The sequence below is a fragment of the Lynx canadensis genome, chromosome B1, assembly GCF_007474595.2.
Source record: "Lynx canadensis isolate LIC74 chromosome B1, mLynCan4.pri.v2, whole genome shotgun sequence".
NCBI lineage: Eukaryota > Metazoa > Chordata > Mammalia > Carnivora > Felidae > Lynx > Lynx canadensis.
Genome location: NC_044306.2, coordinates 30604345 through 30622497, shown reverse-complemented (window position 1 = coordinate 30622497; position 18153 = coordinate 30604345). Strand labels below are relative to the sequence as shown.

General features: G+C 42.5%; 1 protein-coding gene across 4 annotated transcripts in view; it reads left to right on the top strand.

Annotated features, from left to right (window-relative positions):
- The window catches only part of FUT10 (fucosyltransferase 10), a 127603-nt gene that overhangs the window by 82829 nt on the left and 26621 nt on the right, over window positions 1-18153 (top strand). For all 4 annotated transcript variants that reach the window (XR_004343507.1, XR_004343506.1, XR_003968216.1 and 1 more), the window contains exons 6-7: window positions 5385-5515; window positions 14963-15046. The gene's annotated coding sequence lies outside the window, so the exon portion shown is untranslated. The remainder of the gene's footprint in view (window positions 1-5384; window positions 5516-14962; window positions 15047-18153) is intronic.

Here is an 18153-nt window from a genome sequence, read left to right as displayed (position 1 = left end):
TGCCCAGTGTTCATATGCTGCACGTATGTTTTAAAGCTCAACGTTGCGTGTAGTTTTGTTCTATCTTGTTTCTTCATCAAGACTCCATAGATAAAAGTCTCCCTAAACTTTTCAGAAATACGTAGCCCTCAACAAATTTAGTGAAATGAATAATTGACCATTTAGCATGGTCTAAACATTTTGCGGAGGAAGGGGTCTAAGGAGAGGGAACTCCATGGGATTGAAAGTGAGGTGTGTTTCGAAGAAACTAAATTAGGAGTTCTTTGGGACTTTTTGAATACCCATAGATTTGAGACTTTATTGTTGTTGTTTGTTTAGCATATGTGTCGTGTGTGATAATTGCTGTCATGGAGTGAGAGGCGTGTCCCCGCTGTAGCAGGATTCTCATCTGCAAATGGGGAGCTGTGCATTTTTGAGGTCCATGCAGGCCCCCTCAGTACCATTCTATCTGTTGATCCTATCAGACCACACCCTTCTCTTTACCTCAGTGTCTCCATTTTGAACTACGATTAAGAAAGAGTCCTGTCTCACAGGGCTGCTGTGAAGGACTCTGTGCAGTGCAACATTCTGTTCAATGCATCAATACGTTTTGCTTGGTTTGTTCTCAAAGACTGTTTTTCAAAGTGATATGACAAGATGGATAGAAGCCTTTTCAGAAACGTTGAAAAGAAGGCTTACCAATGCAAGTCAGTAGTCTTCAGAATCTTCGTGTGGAAAGGTATCTTTGATCTTTGATCATGTAGCAAATATAAAATTTCAGAACCCGAACGCCGACTGGCTTATTTGTTGCTGTTAAGGACTAGATTCTGGTGACTAGAACATCAGTTGAGATTATTACCGTTATCAGTAACAGATTGAACGCACACAGTGTTCTAGGCACTACTCAGAAGTGAAAGACAAGCAAAAATGAGCATCATTCCTTCTGAGTCACACATTGTATATTGCATGTAGAACAATCTAGTATCTACAGAACACTACATGAATCCAAGCACAGTGCCGGCCTGAACTTGAGATGCCCAGTGTAATACTGTGCATCTAAGAAAGTCATTAGTGTGCTCATAATTCCTGCTAAAGAGGACAAGGCATTAGGGGAATCTGATGTAGAGTTAATTTTCAGTGAATGATGTTGATTATCTAAAGCAACATGGGTACAGTTCTGCATAAATGACATATGTCTTTCTTGGAATCATCAAGATATAGGTTGTGGAAGTTCACAGGCTGAGAATAATGGTGGTTACTTTATGTTTCAAGTGGCTTTGCAATCCTGAATATCCTAGGAAGAATTTTCTTACCCTTCTTTAGGGAATTTCCTTTTTTGTTTTCCCTTTTGTTGTTGTCATTAGTGATACTGCCTTTACTGCATAATTCTAACATCAACATATATCTTTATTTTCTTCTGATTACAGAAATTAAAATGCCTGAAAAACTTGGGATATAGAATTACGAGCTGTGACTCTAGAATAAGAAAACCGGTTTTAGTCCCCACTCTCCAGTACCCCATCTGTATTACCTTGGCCAAGTTATTTGGCCTTCTAAGCTTCAGTTTGCTCACTGGGAAAGCTTATTACAGGTCAGCTTCTCTGTGAGCTTGTTGTGAAGGGTAAGTGAGCCAGAATTCATCTTCACTGCACAAATGCTCGCTGTCGTTGTTACAGCTATGTGTGGCCATCAGCCTTTGCGAAGACCTTGACTGAGATTCGTGCAGAACAAAGGCATTGGTAATGATAGTGTCAGCAGTGGTACCCTTCTGTTTGTCATTTAGTTATTTGGTACACATGGATTGTTAGGAGACAGGCATTGTGTTCGGCACCTCAGCGGATGTGAATTAGGCACGGGAGAGCGGTGTGAAGGGGTCTGGGTAGGGACCGAGAGGAATGCTCAAATTGTACTGTCTCTCCCCTCCATGGGATTTCTGATGGAGTTTTATACAACGCTCCTAATAGCATAATGGGAATCGAACAACCTCTTTAGGGTAGCTGTGCAAACCCAACGAAACCCAGTGCAGGGGCGCCTGGGTGGCTCAGTCGGTTGAGTGTCTGACTTCGGCTCAGGTCATGACCTCACGGGTTCGTGAGTTCGAGCCCTGCATCAGGCTCTCTGCTGTCAACGCAGAGCCTACTTCAGATCCTCTGTCTCCCTTGTCTGTGACCCTTCCGGCTCGTGCTCTCCCTCTCTCTCTCTCTCAAAAATAAACAAACATTAAAAAATATATTTAAACCCAGTGCAATGATGTCTGGCAAAAGCCTTTCAATTTTGCAGTTCTCAGTCTTGAGGGGAGCCTGTTCAATGTGCCCATACCAAGAGAGGAGGGAAAGGTGACCAGGTCTGGAAGTTCTGCCTCTCTTACTTATTAACTGAAAAACAAACAAACAAACAAAAACAAAACAAAAAACAAGAAAGAGGAGGAACCTGCTCAGGACTTCTGAGAGACAAGCCCTGTTTTGTTTGTCGTATGTTACTGATGCGAGAATATGAGTGCAAAGCACGGGAGCTCACTGTTTAGTCACAGGAACCTCTCTTGCTAATAGATTTGGCCCATCAATCTCCTGGGTCTAACCCGTTAAATTAATGACCCCATTGATGGTGGTGGTGGGATTATTAAGGAGACGGGCAAGGGGGAGAGGTGTGGGGAGGAGCAGAAGCGCCTCTCCATGATTTTTGTCATCTCAACTCATTGGGCTTAACAGCCAAGCCTGTGGTCATTTGGGGATGTGGCTGCATCCCTAAGGGGTGTGACCAGCCGTGATGGACGGGGACCTCCTTTCATCTTCCTGAGGCTTCTTCCCAGATAGCTACCCTTGCTCCTTTGTGTCCCCTTGGAACCACGGACATGAGAAGTTCAGCTGTTGTCTCTGAAACCTCTGAAGTGAATCAGAAGGGGACACCGATTGGGGCGCCTGGGTGGCTCAGTCGGCTGAGCATCCCACTCTCGATTTCGGCTCAGGTCTTGATCCCAGGGTCGTGCCCTGTGGTCGGGCTCTGCACTGAGCATGGAGGCTGCTTGAGATTCTCTCTCTCCCTCTGCCCCTTTCCTCTGCTCACTCTCTCCCTTTCCCTAGAATAAAAAATAAAGTAAACAAGAACTACACACTGCTAAATGCCTCCAAGGGTGTTTTGAACATTAGGTGAAAACTTGATTCCCTATTTTATTTCTCATGCAAACCACGGCCACATCATCCAACCTCGTTCACCAGAGGAGGTCACACGATCAGCCTGAATAGGCCACTATGGACACTTGGAATTTTACTTTCATACACAACTTCATTTTCAAAAAACGGGCCGAGTGGGTAATTGAAGAAACTTAGAGACCATCAGGGTGGGTAGGGGGTGATATGAATGGTTTCGAGGCAGGGCCATTATCTTATCCCAGGAGCCTTTGAAGTCAGCCTAATGTAAGTTGCTTCTATATACAGCTCAACATGACCGTGGGCACGTATCTGGTGAGTCGCACCCAGAAAAAGGCAGTTTTATTTAAGAATGTCCTTGATGAAGCAGTAAAAATGATTAATTTTATTAAACCTTGATCTTTGAGTACATGTCTTTTTAAGATTCCGTGTGACAAAATGGGGAGGTATCCGTAAATCACTTCTGCACCTCAGAGCGCAATGGGAATCGCAAGGGAAAGCACTTGTGTGCTTGTTCGAGGTGTGAACTGATTTAACAGCTTTTGCCTGTAATTCCATCTCTACTCAAAAGAGCATCTGGCAACCTACGGCTATCCGGGCTTGGGTTTTTGTGCGTCAGCTGCATGAACACAAAGTGAGCCTGTCACTTTAAGAAAGCTGATGGATGTTGTTGCCCATGATAACATTTCAGCTTTTGAGCGCAAGTTAGGATGTGCTTGATTGGTGGTGATATTAACAAACGCTGCGTTTGACATTGCCTGAAAACAGAGATGATGATGTGTCAGAGTGTTTTTAGTTTATTAGTTTGTTTTTATAATTCTAAGAAAGGAAAAGATGGTGTCAGGTACTGGAGAGAGAACAATTTTTTAAAAATTAAAAAAATTTTTTTTAGTTCAAGACTTCCGTAAGTGAAAATGGAACTTCCAGTGGGAGAGTTTTTAAATTATTGATTACTTACTTGCAAATTGGGGTAAATAGGGGTGCCTGGGTGGCTCAGTTGGCTAAGGGTCCTACTCTTGATTTCAGCTCAGGTCATGATCCCATTGTTTGTGGGACCGAGCCCTGCATCAGGCTCTGTGCTGACAGCACAGATCCTCCCTGGGATTCTCTCTCTCTCTCCATCTCTTCGCCCCTCCTCTGTCTGTGCTTTGTCTCCCTCAAAATAAATAAATAAACTTAAAAAAAGAAAGAAAGAAAATTGGGGTAAGATAAAAAGTATGAGAGGTTTCATTGAGGGAAAAGAAGCCTTTGTTATTTAAGTCAGAGACAACAAAAAATGTATTAAGGAACAGGAAAAATAGTTTAAAAATAAATTTAAAAAAATATCGTTACTTGGGTGACTCAGTGTCAGTCTGCCTGGAATTTATTAATGTATTGAATACATTTTTTTAATATTTATTTCTGAGAGAGAGAGAGAGACAGAGACAGAGACAGAGCACGAGCAGGGGAGGGGCAGAGAGAGAGGGAGACACAGAATCCCAAGCAGGCTCCAGGCTCTGAGCTGTCAGCACAGTGGGGCTCGAACCCACAAACCACGAGATCATGACCTGAGCTGAAGTTGGACGCTTACCCAGCTGAGCCCCCAGGCGCCCTTGAATACATTTTTATTGAGCTCTTACTACGTGCCAGGGATTATTCTGGGCCATGGGCACCCAGCAGCGAATGGAACCCACCAAGCCCCTGCCACTATAGAGCTGACATTCTGATTTGTTTAGGGGAATGAGAATGGAAATGCTTTAGCGAAATAGAAATCACTGCCTGGAAGCTTTATTTTATCAGAGCCCCATGGGATGGAATTTACCTCCTGACTCCTTACCACCACATTTGAAACATGAGATGTGATATAAATGGGTTATACTGATAGGGTGTATTAAACATGCTATATTGACAAGATATGTTAAAACTACTAAGGGTTCAGGGGTGCCTGAGGGCACAGTTAAACGTCCGACTCTTGATTTCAGTTCAGGTCATGATCTCACAGTTCACGAGATCGAGCCCTGTGTTGGGCTCCACACTGAACTTGAAGCCTGCCTGGGATCCTCTCTCTGTGTCTCCGTCTGTCTCTCTCCCTCTCTCTCCTTTGCCCTCTGTCCTTCCCCTACTCTCTCTCTCAAAATAAATAAATAAAATTTTTTAAAAAAAATTAAAAAGAAAACTACTAAGCATTCAAATTTGAAGTGAGTTGGCAAGTCTAGAAGCAAATCCTGTCTCTAATCTTTTCACTGTTTACTCCGTTGTTTTATTCCTGTTTCTCGGAAGAGGAGACATTTCATCTGTCAACCTTGGGTGATTTCTGGCAAGAATAAGAACTCTGACTTAGGGATTAGCAATGAAGACGGCGGGCCCACTGGGCAAGCAGGTCCACTCTGCCGAAACTGCATCTGTTCACCGTAAGTATAGAGGCTGGGGCCGGTCAGCATTTGCTTTGTCATGGTGCCTGGAAAAGTTTTATCTTACAAGCTGTATTCAGTCATCGGTGTATAGTTCACACACCATTAATAAGAAGACTCATTTCACCACTGAAATAATATTATCTGTGAGTCTGAGAGAACACAGGTCACTTAGATGAGCATCTTCCAGTAGTGAAGTAGGATCACAGATGTCTTCTATTTCCTGTTTTCATGGCCTAAAATCCCAGCCTCCGAATGCTCCCGCCTGGAGGTGATGGAGCAGGAACAATAAAAAGGAAATCTGTGATGTCCCCTCCTTATATGTTTGTTTCTTGATTTTCGCTATAGCTCTGGGGATGCCATTAAAAATACATTTTGGTAATGTTTATTCAGAAAGATGGTGCCGCCCTCTGTGCCTTTTAGCAGCACGTATTTTCCGGAAAGACTGTGACAATAGGTTGATGGCCTTATGATTTATTTTCCGAACGGGGACACTCTTGAGTGAAAGGGGAGCCATTAATTAAGCCAGGACGATAGACATAAACTAGGATGCGTGGTCATCCTTGCCATAGGGAATGTAGGAGGCAATGTCACGTTTTGGCACCACTGTGTTCCAGAACAGTCTCTGAGCATGGGGTGCTCAGATGAGGAAAAGGTTTATAGTATTGATTAATACATATTGGATGCTGTCCTGTGTAATGGCACTTAGTTGTTGCAATAACCATTTGAGGTAGATAGTTTTCTCCCCTGCTTATAACACAAAACACAGTAGGTGCACCTCGGTGGCTCAATCAGTTAAGCTTCTGAATCTTGGTTTCGGCTCAGGTCATGACCTCGTGGTTCATGAGTTTGAGCCCCGCAGCGGGCTCTATGCTGACAGCACAGAACTTGCTTGGGATTCTCTCTCACACTCTTTGCCCCTCTCGGTTGCTCTCTTTCTCTCAAAATAAATAAACTTTAAAAATTAAAAAAAATAAAAGAACACAATAAAACTCAGTTTAATCATGGCGGGGTGACGTTTTAAACAGTTTGAAGTGACAGAAGCAATTGTTTGAGCTTTGCCAATAGCTTTTTTAGTGGTAGAGATCTCTACATCTCCTGGGTAGAGGTGATCTGTACTCCAGCAAGAACCTTTTGATCAATTGGTTTACATGTGGCAAGGTCAGGTGATTGGGTCCCCTTTGTTCTGGAGGAAGGGAGGAATTTTTTGTGCTTAGAAAAGGTGGTTCTCTCAAATACCTTAGTTATGGATGAATCAAAAACCAATTATAGGGGAAGAAGTGGAAATTTGAGTAGAATACGTGTTGTGGACTCTCAAAAATCACTGACTCAGAGCATCTATTCTCCCCACCTTCCAGAACCTATTTCCCTGCATCTTTTGACAACGTTTTAGAACTGCAGAAAAGTGGCAACACTCAATATCTCTTCAATTAGATTCACCAGTTTGTAACATTTTGCCACATTTGCTTTACATCTTATTTATTTATTTATTTATTTATTTATTTGTTTGTTTGTTTATTTATTTATTTTGCCATTTAAAAGTAAGTTGTGAAATAGAAGACATCCAAGTTGGTAAGGAAGAAGTAAAACTTTCACTATTTGCAGATGACATGATATTCTATATAGAAAAACCCTAACGACTCCACCAAAATACTACTAGAACTGATAATTGAGTAAAGTCACAGGATACAAAATCAATGTGCAGAAATCTGTTGCATTTCTATACATTAATAATGAAGCAGCAGAAAGAGAAATTAAGAAAATCCCATTTACAATTGCACCAAAAATTATAAGATACTTAGGAATGCAGCTTGTAACCAAAGAGGTGAAAGACCTGTACTCTGAAAACTACAAAGCATTAATGAAAGAAATTGAAGACGACACAAAGAAATAGAAAGACATTCCATGCTCATAGATTGGAAGAACAAATATTGTAAAAATGTCTATCCTACCCAAAGCAATCTACAGATTTAATGCAATCCTTTTTGCGTTAAAATTATCCATTTTGATAAATGTCAATAGCATTTTTCACAGAGCTAGCACCAAAAATCCTAAAGTTTATATGGAACCACAAAAGACCACAAAATAGCCAAAGCAATTTTGAAAAAGAAAAACAAAGCTGGAGGTAACACAATTCCAGACTTCAAGTTACATTACAAAGTGTAGTAATCAAAACAGTATGCTACAGGCACAAAACAGTATGGTACTGGCACAAAAATAGACACATAGATCAATGGAATAGAATAGAATACCCAGAAATAAGCCCATAAACATATGGCCAATTAATCTTTGATAAAGCAGGGAAGACTATCCAATGGTAAAAAGTCAGTCTCTTCAACAAGAGGTGTTGGGAAAACTGGACAGCTACATGCAAAAGAATGAAATGACCATGTTCTTACACCATATGTAAAAGTAAATTCGAAATCGATTCAAGACCTAACTGTGAGACCTGAAACCATACAAATTCTTGAAGAGAGCACAGTCAGTAAGGTCTCTGATATAGGCCATAACAACATTTTTCTAGATTAGTCTCCTGAGGCAAGGGAAATAAAAGCAAAAATAAAATATAGGGACTACATCAAAATAAAACGCTTCTGCACAGTGAAGGAAACAACCAACAAAGCTAAAAATCAACAAAACTAAAACCTATTTTCCCAACAGAATGGGAGAAGATATTTCTGACAAAGGCTTTGTATCCAAAATATATAAAAAAACTTGTAAAACTCTACACCCAAAAAACAAGTAATCCAATTAAAAATGGGCAGAAGAGGGGTGCCTGGGTGGCTCAGTCGGCTAAGTGTCCAACTTTGGCTCAGGTCATTATCTCACAGCTCATGAGTTCAAGTCCCATGTCGGGCTTTCTGCTGTCAGCACAGAGTCTGCTTCAGATCCTGTGTCTCCTCCTCTTTCTGCCCCTCTCCAGATTGTTCTCTCTCTCTCTCTCAAAATAAATAAATAAAAACTTTTAAAAAATGGGCAGAAGACACGAACAGACATTTCTTCCAAGAAGACACCCAGATGGCCAACAGACACATGAAAAGATGCTCAGCATCACTCATCATCAGGGAAATGTGAATCAAAACTACGATGAGATATCACCTCACACTGTCAGAAAGGGCTAAAATCAAAATACAGGAAACAACAGGTGCTGGCGAGGATGTAGAGAAAAAGGACTTTCTTGCCTGATTGATGGGAATGAAACCTGATGCAGCCACTGTGGAAAACAGTATGGAGTTTTCTTTAAAAGTTAAAAATTGAAGTGCCCTACAATCCAGTAATTGCACTACACGGTATTTACCCCCAAAACACAAAAACTAATTCAGAGGGATACATGCACCCCTATGTTTATAGCCACATTATTTACAATAGCCAAACTATGGAAGCAGCCCATGTCCATCAACAGATGAATGGATAAAGAATTGGTTTATATACACAATGGGATATTATTCAGCCATAAAAAATGAAGTCTTGCCATTTATAATGACATGAATGGAGCTTGAGAGTGAAATAAGTCAGAGAAAGACAAGTACCATATGATTTCACTCATATGTGGAATTTAAGAAACAAAACAAATGAGCAAAGGAAAAAGAGAGAGAGAGAGAGTGTGTGTGAGAGAGAGAGAGAGACAAGCCAAGAAACAGACTCTTAACTACTGAGAACAAATTATGGTTACCAGAGGGGAGGTGGGGGGCATGGGAGTAAAACAGGTGATGGGGATTAAGGAGTGTACTTGTAATGTATGGAATTGTTGAATCACTATTGTACGCCTGAAACTAATATAACACTATATGTTAACTATACTGGAATTTAAAAAAAGTTGCAAATGTCACCTCCCCACCATCTTCTATGAAGAACATTCTTCTAAATAACCACAAATCCATGATCACACTCAAGGAATCAAACGCTGACACAATAATATTATCTAATACACACACCATATTCACAGTTTCTCAGCTTTACAAATGATGAGTTATTACAGCTGTTTCTTTTTTTCAATCCAACTGAGAATCTCATATTTCCTTTATTTCTTATATATCTTTAATCTCTTTTAATTTAGCAGAGTTGTCTTATTTTACTTTGTTTTGTTTGCTTTTGGTCTTTTGTTGACACGGATATTTTTGAAGAGTCAAGACCATCTGTCTTGTAGAATATTCCATAATCTGGATTTATCTGAATGCTTTCTCATGATTAGATTCATGGACCCCTTCTGTTTTGAAGTTCAACATCACCTCTGATGTACTGGAGACTTTAGCCAAGTCCCCTGCCAGAGAAGACTCCAACACTTCCCTCTCCACATAGAGATTCACTAGATGAGAAAAGGGAATCTGAGGCAATGACTCAGGCTTAACAACCAGGTTTAGAGGATGGTTAGTTATTTTTGTAGTGTGTGTGTGTGGAGGGGGTGGGGGTGTGATGAATATCAGATTGAGAGAATAAAGAGGAGGAAGTGGAGAAGGGGAAAGAAAAGAAAACTAACAAGGTGTTTTGGTATTGTTGTTTTTGTTTTTGAAACCAACATTTTATTGAGCTCTCCTACCTCTCAGAAATCTATCCCAGCGGATTTTCTCTTTGCCATGGGCATCACAGACATGGGGGTGTGGCCAGCACTCCCCCGATGCCCACCTATGGCCCATCTGGGAGGGGAAGGCTCCTTCCCGGGACGGGCCACCGCATGTACGATGCGGGGCCAGGAGAGCAGGCCCAGCGAGGCCTTGGTGCCGGCAGTTAACCAGTAACAACCAGAGGTATGATGAATTCATTTCTCCTACAAAAAGAAAAAAAAACCTAGTATGAAACCTCAGTAGTGTTCCAGCACTCAGAGTTTAAATATTAAAAAGGGATCATCAGAAAACAGTTAAAAAAGACAACAAAACCAATGAGGCCACCTCCCGGTGGGGGGGGGGGGGGGCGGTGCAGAGGCCAGCCCTGCACCCTCCCACCCTCACCCCACACTGAGCAGCAGCAGGTGTCACTGGAGAAGGTGGAGCCCCAAACCTAGCAGCAGCAACAGCAGCAGCAGGGACAGCGCCAGCCGGTGACCTGGGTTGGGGGACAATTGTGGGATCAAGGGGATGGGGTAGGTGGCGAGAGGTGAGGACTTCAGCCTTGAACAGGTGTGCTCATTCTGCAATGCCTCCTATGCTCGCTCTGTGGACGCAGGGGTGAGCCCTGAGTGGCTGGGAGTGGGGTGGGCCGAACGAGTCAGGGAAGGTGGAGAACACAGGAGCACCCACTCCTAACTGAAGAGGTCTGGAACAAGTTGACCAGAAAGAGGGGCACAGGTGGGGCGGGGCAATGGCCCCGAGGACAGGGCAGAGGAGGAGAAGTCAGCCCACCCAGGCTGTGACTCGTCTCCTGGGGACTCGGAGGGAGGAATGAAGAGTGGTCAGGAGAGGTGCTCAGGGGAGGAGGCACCTGCTGGGTAGATGAGGGAGGAAGCACCCATGTCTGCCAGACGAAGGCGCTCCTGGCAGAAGGAGAGGCATGAGCACAGGTGGCGAAGCAGGCAAACACGCTCAAGAATTCAAGCATGGAGTCAGTAAACCAGGCGTCTCAAAGCCAAAGGCCTCTGGGATCAGGCACAAGCAGAAAAGTGGGGAAGCAAGCATGACAAGACAATAGGGAGTAGTGGAGCCTGTGGCACTCAGAGAGGATATGCCCTAGGGAGTATCACCCCATGCAGGAGGGTAAGTCAAGGTCATGAAATCACAAGGCTTCTTTACCCTGTCCCTGATAGGGGCAGGAATCTCCAGATCCTTATGTTCTCCCTGAGATTAGTGAGACCATCCGAGAAACTTCTAAGAGCATCTGTCAAGTTTCTCAGGATCCACATAAGAGTGAAACCATATGGTACCCATGGGGGAGGGGAAGGAAAAAAAAAAAAAAAAAAAGGACGTTAGAGTGGGAGAGAGCCAAAGCATAAGAGACTGTTAAAAACTGAGAACAAACTGAGGGTTGATGGGGGGTGGGAGGGAGGGGCGGGTGGGTGATGGGTATTGAGGAGGGCACCTTTTGGGATGAGCACTGGGTGTTGTATGGAAACCAATTTGTCAATAAACTTCATATAAAAAAAAAAAAAAAAAAAAAAAAAAAAAAAAAAAAAAAGCATCTGTCAGGCCTGTCTGCTTGTGGGTGAAGGCCAGGCTGTACCTGGCCAGCCCGGGCAGCTCGCCGATGTGGGACAGCATCCACCTGACTTCCATCTTGTCCCCGATGAAGGCTGCCACATGGCCACGTCGTCGGGTTTGTTGCTGTTAGGGGAGGGCCCAGGACATAGGAACTCCATGAGATCGGTCATGCCAGGAAGAGAATTTCTGGGCTATGCTTTTGCAGGAAGGTGCTCAAAATGACGGCGCTGGAGAGGGGTACTTCCAGAGACATTTCTTCTCTCGCATCAGAGGTGGTGGTGGCGGTGGCAGTGGTGGAGCCGGGAGGCATGTTGTCTCTAAAGAGAAAAATATGTAGTAGAAAGAGCAGTCATGGTGGTAGAGAATGGAGACATATGGTGTACAAATTAATTTTTCCAGCTTTTTTCTCTTTAAGGCAATTATAAAGCAGAACAGCTCTTTGGGCTAATAGACCCCTAACGTTCTATGATTTATTAGAATAATTAGAAAGGGAGATAGGAAGTTGGAAGCTCACATTTTTGAAAACGTGATTTTTTTTTATTACCTAAGATAATGAAGCAGGACATGTCATTATATACATAGCTTATCCGTTGCCATATAACTAGTAAATGGCAGAACCAAATTTCAGACCCAGGATTGTCTTGTTTGCTCCTGTTCTTTCTGCCATAGTTCATTTCTCTCAAAAGAATCTCTCATGGGATTGATAGGTTGTTGTGATTCTTTGCAGTACCGTGGAAAAATAAAATGTCTTTCCCACTGGTATGGAAAACTCCAGTTCTACCCTTATAGCCTTTCATAAATATGAAATTCCGTATGAGTGAAATGGAGCCTGTGTCCACGCTTCTAAGTCAATCTATTTCTTCTTTCAGAAAACTTTCATGTGATATTGGAATTATGAAGAATTTGGTTTGGGGTGCCTGGGTGGCTCAGTTGCATGAGCGTCTGACTCTTGATTTTGGCTCAGGTCGTGATCCCAGGGCCATGGTATAACCACATATTGGGCTTTGCTCTGAGCATGGAGCCCGCTTGAGATAGGTAGACAGATGGATGGATGGATGGATGGATGGATGAATAGATACATACATACATACATACATATATACATAACATTTGGTTGGAATGTATTAAACACTTGGGAAAGCCCACGGCAGCTGTGTTAGCCTTAAGGGATACTCCCGTCTTTGGGAAGGCCTAGGTTTGGCCTCTCACCAGATTTGTTTGCAGGTGCTTTGTAATTCTGTACACACAACAAGTACTTCGACTTCCCCATTGTGAGAGCTGGCAGATGAAAGCTCGGGAAGGACTGTGAAGTAAAGATGATGTATCTGTGCAAACAACAAAAACTCAGAAATGAATGATGTTGGAATTCTGGCAGTGATGCTGCAGTAAACCATGATCACAGTCATGGAAAACCAGAGTTAACCTTCAACGAAGAAAGCATATGGTGTCATTTCTTATGCCCTGTCTATTATGCCTACCCCACCCCCACCCTACCTATTCATAGTCTGGGATTCTTTCTAACTTGATACTTGTGCAAAATTTCCTCCATTTGTTTTGCAACTATAGAAGATAGTGTAGCTTCCCAAAATTCATATAGAACCCTGTCTTGTGAAGAAGCAACACTCCAAATAAACTTTATAATAAGAGGTTTGCAGGGGTGACTGGGTGGTTCAGTCAGTTCAGCATCCGACTCTTGATTTCAGCTCAAGTCATGATCTTGTGGTTCATGAGTTCAAGCCCTGCATTGGGCTCTGAATTGATAGCGAGAAACGTGCTTGGGATTCTCTCTCTCTCTCTTCCTCTCTCTCTGCCTGCCCCCTGCTCACTCGCTCTCTCTCTCTGTCTCTCAAAATAATTTTTCAAAAAAGAAGTAAAATGTTGGAGAGGGTGGCAATGACAAGGGACAGGGAGATATGGGTGATAGAGAAGAAGTGACAAATGCACTTTCTGAGGAGATGTGAAAATGGCGCTAGGTTGGGGAGGTGAAAATGGCGCTAAGTTGGGGAGGCCAAGTTGTATGGTGAGGCTGATGGCACACAGTCATTGTTCTGGAGAAAAGGCTTTTGCTATGGGTTTCTTTACAGAGGCCAATGTCTCAGCTTCAGTTTCAGGAAATCCCGAAACAGGAAATAAGATGTTGCAAGCTTTAGGCTTTGGGGACAGACTCATGAGAGTGATAAATTTCAACAACCTAAAAATTGCTCGGTGACTTCTTGGCTTCTGAGGACATGTAGCCGAGCCAAGGTGAAGCCACCCTTCCTCCCCTCCCACCCCTCATGTGCAGCTGGCTCAAGTGCCCTCAGTCTTCATAAACACAACTGCATTCTTCAGCTCTACACCGGACCTCCCCTCAAGTCACACAATCCCTCAGCAAACTAAGGGTCATTCATGAAGGCCCTGGAAAACAAGGAGAAAACAACTCCCGATCAGTGTGGCATAGAAAGAATCTGTTTTGGTGGGAACAGGAGGGGGACTGGTGTGGAATTTGGGGTTTAAACAGTCTGATCTCAGCACTGGCAGCCTCTGAAATGACCTTGGAAAAGACCTTGCGTCAACTCCATCAGAACCTCCAGACAAAATACGTGAGTTCAGCCAAACGTTTGAATGTTTCCGACGTTTGCCTGTTTGCCATCATACAGGGGATGGTCTTCACTGCACTGGGATTCAGTGTGACTCTCAGGAAGGCTGTTCTGAAGGGATCCCTCCCCACCCCCTTCCCTCCTTTTCCAACACCCTGCAAATTATGCGGGAACATTGGACATGGCAGATATATCGAGCTATTGTCTGACTCACGTCTCACCTAGAACATGGTAGCATTGGATTTAGATTAATTTGGACCTGACTAGAGTGACACTAGAGACTGGGAACCTGAATGTGTCCACCAGGATTTACAAATCTTTTAAAATGTTCTCATGTGTGCTTGCGGCTTCCCAATTAGGCAGAGAACTTGGTGTCAGGCTGTGCACGGCTTCTCCTGTGTTTACATGTGTCACATATTTCTTCGGGGCACTGCCCAGTGGGGTAATTGATTAATCTAAGGCAGCCATTAATTGTTTGATGTCTGTTCTATAGAAGGATTGGAGATGGTCTCAGGGCAAATATAATTTGAGAATAGCCAGGGGTGAGTGACAGCATCACCGTTCTCTCATCTCCCACTGACTCCAGACATTCAAAGTGAGCTTGGCAATTATCTAAGAAAGAAAGGAGCGACATGTGGTTTTTTCCCAACGGGGGATTTCATTGTCCATTTGGGTCCTTTGTTTACTGCATCTCAAAGAAACCATGACAACCATATTTGTCTCTATTTCCTCTCCCCTAGATGCTTTTGGCTCCATCTGTTCGATATTCACCAATGAAGTCAACTTTTCATCTCTTTTTTCATTATATGTGGAAGTGTACTTAGGTGAGTTCCTTTTTTTTAAAGTAAAAGAAAAAAATTTAAAGGTGATGCTTGACTGGATGTATTGTTAAACACCTTCTCTACACTTCCTCCTTCTTAATTTCCACTGGCGTGTGACATGCTCATTTATTTGACTTGCCAGAAGGTGTGGGTGCAATGTGCAGAGACGGGCCATCCCAGGAAAACAAAACAAAATAACCCCCCCTGCTCTGTAGGTATATGTTTGTGTGATGAAAAATGCCTCCTCTATATTCATATCGACGTCTAACTTTATTCCTCTCTACTAACAAAATCTCAGGCAGTGGCAGCGAGGAACAGCTCTGTCCTTCCTCAGAAGGTGGTTTTGTCTTCTTGTTAAGGCTTTTTATGAGTTTGTACGGTCATGTGGCTCTTCGACGGGTGTGGAACAAAGAAAGCGGTAACTAAGAGGAAGAAATATGGGGCCCGGCTTGAATGGGACACCAAAGAGACTTCTTTTGGTGGTGTAGGGTGACCTTTCACAGTAGTGAAAGTTCCCCTGTTACAACTGAGTAGCCCCAGACAGAAGTACCCCAGGCTCAGGACTCCTGGCTGTGTCTAACTTTGCTTTTGCTATTAACTACCTTTGTGATCTCGAACAAACCATAGTACCTCATTATGGCCTCCACTTCCTTCATACGTAAGGTGAAGTAGTATTAGGTGACATATAAGCCTCCAAAGAGCCTTTAAATGATCCTGTTCTGTTTCATGGCTAAACGGTAACAGGGGCTAATGATTTTGCTAGTTTTCTTCTCATACCCCTCGTGTATAATTCTAGCCTCAGACTTTTTCGTGTCACATTCTATAGCCTCTCTCGTCTATCCTGTCCACTTCACGTTTTCAACTATCGTTCATATACTTGTGACTTAAACCATTAAACATTTTTATGCTCCATTATAGTTACATAAAATACAATGCACCCATTTCAAGTTCAGTGAGTTATTTGGAATATATATACAGCCATGTATCCACCACCACAATCAAGATATAGAACATTGATGGCAGCCTAATGAATCCCCTAGTTCTCTTTTGCATTCAACCCTCCCCCATTCCTGGCCCTACAACATCGCTAATCTGCTTTCTGACACCAAACGTTTTGTTTTCATCTTTAAAGCCATGCTTCTAATTGCGATCAGATATGCATGTTCAGCTACCCACTGGGAAATATGATTTAGATGCATCACAGGGCCCTTGACCTTTATAAAATGGAAATCAAGATCTTTCCCCATAAATCTAATCACCAAAAGTGTACATCTGAGAATCAGCTATGTTCCTTCCTTGCCTTCTCTCTCTGTATTCATCCCTCCCACTTAGGAATCCACTCCCTTAGTGTATTCTCATCTATCCCTTCCTTCTGTCACTGTTTCAGGTTAAGCCATCACTAACCACAGTCTAGTCTTGTTCCGAAGCTCCACGGATCTCTTCTAAGGTCATGCCCCACATCCCTCTACCACCTAGCTCAGATTACCTTTGTGTAACCTTTCTCCAATATATTTATATGGTGTAAACTTTATAGTCCACTCACTTCAGGGCCTTTCAATAAAATCTTTCTCTGGTAAATCAAATACTCCCTAGCTTAATATCCTTTAATAGCCACTCATCCCCTTTGGGATATAGACTCTGGTATAACCCTTACCGGACTTTTCAGGTTCACCTCTTACTTCCTCATTAGCATGCCCTGTGCTCTGCTAAACCACACTAACTATATGTTGCCTGAACACTCCATGTTTTCTTCATACCTATACATCTTGAATAGAGTGTTTTATTTCCTCTGCCTGGAATATCAGCTTGATGAATCCCTATTTATCGTTCGAGTCTCAGCTCAAATGATTTCCTCAGTGACGCTTTCTTGAATACTCTCAAAGGCTGTTAGTTATTCTCTCTTCTTTCATTACACAATGTACATTTCTCCTTTATAATCACCAAGATTACACTCCAACGTGGAAAAGGAGGGGGCAATACAACTCATTCCCCAGAGTCGACTTAACAGGTTGCTAGGTTGAGCTCATGTGTACATACTCACATGTGTGCACATACACACACACTGATAGAGAATGAGGAAGAATACTTTGATAGTCTTTGACTTTTGGTTCAAGTTCTACCTTCTAGCTCAGTAAGAGTTTTAATGAAGGGTTGTAGCTTTATGAGTGACTCTTCTCCACATTTCATAGGTTCTCCGGTTTCGTTCACTGGTCTGCAACTCACTATGTTTATTGTCTTCCATTCCCTACTCGGGGTCCTGCTTCCTCTGCAGGTGTACATCCTTGAGCACCATCAAGTCCTCTGCTGAATGCCACCCCAGGTGGAGGGAAAGAGACCTTCCCAATGTTCTAGGCTATCTAGCATCTGCAATATCGTAGGCATGTTCTGTAGATTGTCTTGCTAAAATATCATGTCTCCTATTATCTTCTTTTATCCTAGTCTGGTATGCTCCTACATCATGAGGAGAAAATTTAGATAGGAAACACCTCTCCTGTAATGTTTATAAAAGGACTTACTATATTGTAATTTTTATGATCTATTTACATGTTTGCCTCTTATAGACTGAGTTTCTTGGAGATCAGATAGTGGGGTTTTTTTTTCCCCTCTAGTGACCAGCATAATGAATGAATGAATGAATCTTATGATGAACTTGGATCCCGCCTATATTTCTGTTATAAGACTAATGATTTTATGTTAAGTAGCATGTTTTGCCTTAAAAAATTCTCACGAGCAAATGAAAATGTGTTTGAATACCTAGAACTGTTTGAATTGGAAACCTTTCCATTTAAAATTAGCAACAAGCATAGGCAATATTTTGATACTGATACCTCTAATTCAGTGCATTATATTTTAAAGTAGAAATTAAAGCCAAGCTTGCATAATTAGTTTGGATACTTAATTTGCCAAGTCTTATTGCTGTTGGTAGACTTGTAGATATATAAGATCAAGCAGTATTTGAAGAACTTACGGTATGTTAAAAGATAAGAAAATAAACTGAGAAAATGCAACTGAATAATATACACTTTTTTCTTTAGCATGTTCGAGAGGAAGCTAAGTGTCAGCTCAGAGTGCTGATTGCAGAGATCAAGGTGGGGTTGTTTGTTTTCCTC